The sequence below is a fragment of the Ptychodera flava genome, chromosome 8 (genome assembly GCF_041260155.1).
Source record: "Ptychodera flava strain L36383 chromosome 8, AS_Pfla_20210202, whole genome shotgun sequence".
Classification (NCBI taxonomy): Eukaryota; Metazoa; Hemichordata; class Enteropneusta; family Ptychoderidae; genus Ptychodera; species Ptychodera flava.
Genome location: NC_091935.1, coordinates 3,051,057 through 3,055,689, shown reverse-complemented (window position 1 = coordinate 3,055,689; position 4,633 = coordinate 3,051,057).

Below are 4,633 nucleotides of genomic sequence, written 5' to 3'. Positions count from 1 at the left end.
ATATATTAGTGACATATCATAAATTTCCACTTTCTTTTGATACTTTTATTACCACGTTCATGCATATAATAGTCGATCAAATCTACTGACAATTTTAGAAAAATAGACAATGTGATTTTAAATTCTGGAGAATAAGGGTTATCAGTTTTCTGAAACCTATTATTGGTTTCGTCTTAAGAACCAGTGTTTGACTACAAGAGAGTCCAATTATGACGTTCACGGGGTTTTTGTTGAAGTACAAGCAGTGTACTCACTTCACGTGTCTTCAATTTTGTCCAAATACTACTCACAGCCTCTTTCTAACAGAGACGTCTACGAACATTTATGCTAGACGAAAAGCAGATTGACTGACTGCTACATCTAGATTGCAATCGTGGATGCGTTTGAAAGGTTACATCTTCATTCCGAAAGCCTGGTTCAATTACCAAATTTAGGCCTCATTCACAAATACTGGAGAGGGGCTGGTGGAATTGCGGGTGATTTGGAAATTTTTAGGGTAGTAAAGGAGGACTTGATGTATACGGGAGGACCTGAAAAACATTTTTCAGATTTCATTGTTTGGTAGGTAATTTGATGCAAAATGAATAGCGTTTTCATGACATACATCCAATGGGTCGAATGTTTATCTTAATCAAAATCTAGAAGCATTTTGTCGCATTTCATGACTTTTACTGGTCAATTTATAGACCCGGCCGTGTGGGCGCTTTTGGGCCCAATAATTAAAACTGCCGCCGGAGCGTAAGGATTTCCCGAATAGGCTGTATCTTATCCCTTTTTCTCTTGAAATTCAAATAAATATACTTACTTTGCAGACTTACCCTATATTCAATCAAATTATTGACTTTATTTTGACCCACCTCTACCTAGCGGATCAATGATTGAATGAAAAACCTGCACACGTAGGTAGACCTTAATCAAAAAACAAACAGTGGTAACTTTTAAGTGGACTTTTAGCAATGAAATAAAGTTGCATCAGATCAACATTTTTCTCTAAATTAATCGGGACAAAAAAGCAAACAGTGGCATGCGTGAAACTGTACCACTCCAGTGATTTTGTGAGGTTAAGGGCCGTGATTGACTCATGTCAACAAAAAATGAAGACAATTTTTTTTAATTTCTTTTGTTTGGGTTTTACCTTTATAAACTTTTCCCAATGTATAAAGAACCGTTCTTGGGTTTATTCAATTTCGTGCAGAGTTCTTGTGTCATCAAAGAAGACAGTCCGTAAGGAAAGTAATGCGTGAGTTATAGTTTTCCGATCTGCAGCCCTTCTCGTTTAATTGTCGAGGGAAAACAGATTTATGCTCCAATGGAAGTGTAGAATGTGACGACGAGTGAAATTGTAAGGTTGATGAACCTGATTGACCCCAATGTGAATCAAAGGAGGAGAAAACATTTTTAGCTTTTTTTCTTATTGCTTTCCTAAGCTTTTTCTGGTGTCTGTGGAACCCTTTTGGAAGTTTGTTCACTGTCATGAAGAGTACTTGTGTTACCCAGGAAGAGAGTTCGTAAAGAAAGTAGTGTCTGAGTTTGAGTTGTCCGGTCTGCAGTCCTGTTTGTTTACCTGAGATTAAGATGGGAAATGTTCGAAGTAAAAGAGTTTTGAATTTCAACTTCCCAAGGAAGTAAAGAATGAGGTGACGAGTGAGTGTCCGAAAATGTAGTCCTTTCCCCAGGGAGTATTGTCAAGGACCCGGCCGTGTGCGGGCGCTTTTAGGCCTGTCAACTTCTTTCCATCAACTACTCATAAAGCCTCTTTCTAACATTGTAACTGTAAGAAAGGAGATGTCTGCGTACACTTTAATTCTTGACGAAAAGCAGATTGATTGACCGCTATATAGATTTCATTCATGGATGCTTTGGGAAAGCTACACCAGTCCTCCTTTCCAAAAGTCTGGTTCAATTGCAAACTTTTGTGTGCCGTGTTTTTTCTGCAAGACAACTCCGCATTTTTGGGGTACAAGGCAAAAGAAAACTCACACAATCAATGCCAAGCAGGTACTGAAGTACAAGATCTATTTTGTTCTTGCCATGTATTGTTTCGCTGGGTATAACCCTTTTGCACTTCTGTAAGTTTTGAACATGTATCTGTAAAAACTCATGTCATACTGTTTTCTTGTAAATGTATACTCACTGACCTTACAGGTTTATTAAAATCTATAATTCTTTAGATTGAACCCGCTGTTACATGTCTCGTAAAGTTGTTTTCGACTCATATAAAAAAAAACTGGATTTCGAAAGATGGCATGCCGTGTGTGATAGAAATATATAAGGATGAGTACAATTATACACTGCAATAATTTGTGTTATTTACGACCTCATTATTTCTTCTCCACCCCATTCCTTAGAACACTACACTTCAATTTCCAGAGTCGATCATTTGTCTATTCTACAAATGGATCTATTCAACCAGAGTATGTAGAGAAGAGGGACGGCAATTTTTATTCATCAAAGTCTAATGTTTACCAATTTTTTTTGACAAGTAATATTAATAATAATGTTTATTTCGTACTTTGGCCTCCAGCCAACGTAACGCTAATATATAAAGAATACGTATGCATCGTCACAAGAACACAGAGGATAAATAAGTTTATACCACTCTAGGTCATGTGACCGATTGTTCTTGCAGTGCATTTATTCTCATAAACTCACACGTTTTCTATTGTATTTATGCAGATTATATTATCAGCCACACTTTTTCATTTGTTGATAAGATATCACCACACTTTTATGAATAGACACAATTAACATATCAAAAAAGAGTGGTGATAACTTATCAACATATGAAAGAAAGGGTGGCTGATAACAAAATCTGCATACAAGTAGAAACCACCTGAAAATTCAGAATTCCAACCATTCATACGCATATGCAATGAACACAAAAAGCCACATAATTTTTGAAAGGCATATAATTGACATACACGGTCTAAAAATGGATATTCATCTTTTTTTTGGACCATGTTCAATGCGAATCAGAATACAACCTGCAGATTCCTTTAAACACATAGAAATACACAGCGCAACTTGGCAGAATTGACTGAGAAAACTTTCTCCCACAACTTACATTCTCCATCTCATGTGTAAGGCAGTGCTTGTTTTTGTTGACCCCGATACCACGTCTATCAATGTTTTTCAGCATTAGGTCAATTGTATGGTGGAAATCCTGAAAAATGTGCGTATTGGTGTTCATAAAATTCAGGTCTCGCCGACGACACTCTACAAATACCGCAGAATGCTACGACACAAATCTCTCAAACTTTGCGATGGATATTCTGTCCCATCCGCCCGACGAACTTCAACCACGAAACGACAAAGCCAGAATTGAGTTCCCTCGCTTCGATATTATACGATAATGCAGGCACAAATGTAAACACTTCACTACTTCCACAGCCCGATTTACTGATACGTTCATTCCTCATCCGCAGGTATCGCAGACTGTAAGTAACACCCAAAACTCGTGTTCTGTGGCACACGCAAACGTTGAATTTTAGCAACATTTTCTGCGCCGACTAAAACTGCAAAACGTAATTGCTCTTGTGTTTTGGTCAGGGTGAATGCTTCCTCCTCCGCTATTTCCTCGTTGGTATCTGCTTTATCATATTGTGACACAAAACGTTCAATATCGCTGTCATAGTCGAAAATATCAGAATATTGAGCAGCGTCCATGTCTGCTCTCCAGGAGCCAAACAGAAACTGAGAACTTTAGCGAGGGCAGTGCACGTGGTGAGAACGTCATGAACAATTAATTGATTTCAGCCAATCACATTAATCTCTAAGCGTATGAAACTAAAATAAGCCAATCAGAAAATAATAGCCCATTCAGCACCACCTGCGCTTGCAAGGGGGGATAAGAAAAAAAGAAGGGAGCCTGTATAAAAGAGCCAATCAGAAAACAGTTTCCTTCCTCACAGATGCTCTCTTTAGTACTTGGTTCTAATTCACATGTAAATGAACGGTCGTCATTCAAGTGACATTCGAAATGATGGCAAAGGCAACCATCGCAATTCTGGCCAAATTTGCGTGTTTGTCGTGGTATAAGTCGGTTATCACAACTCGTAACGGTGGGTTTACGGTTGTTATCGCAACACTTTTGGTCATCAATTTGTAAAAGTCACTCGGCCTGCGGCCTCGTGACTTTTACAAACTGATGACCAAAAGTGTTGTGATAACAACCGTAAACGCACCGTTACTCGTGCGATAACTTATACCTACTATACGAAATCTTGATACACGTACAGTACAACACTTGTTAATCTACTCATTAAGTATGAATCTTACTTTTCGTTTGTTTGCGAAGTAAACAAACTTTGCAAAATGAATAGCCGGTCTATTTTCCAGTTTCATAAGTTGTAGGTAGGTATGGTTTGTATAAAAATAAATAGGAAGGTATTTCTGGCGCAGATCGTTATAAAAAGGGCAGATTAAATAAAAGTGATATTCGTCTTCAATGGCATTTAATTTACAATGTAAACATAATCGCTCATTTCTTGCAACACCATATTTATGATCAGTCTCAATTCTCAAATGATGTGAAGAAGTTCTAAGTCTACAAAGTGCAATTCTTAACTTATTATCCTCTAAAATTGATAAATATGATTCACAATCAAAATTAATCTTGAATTCACAATACTTG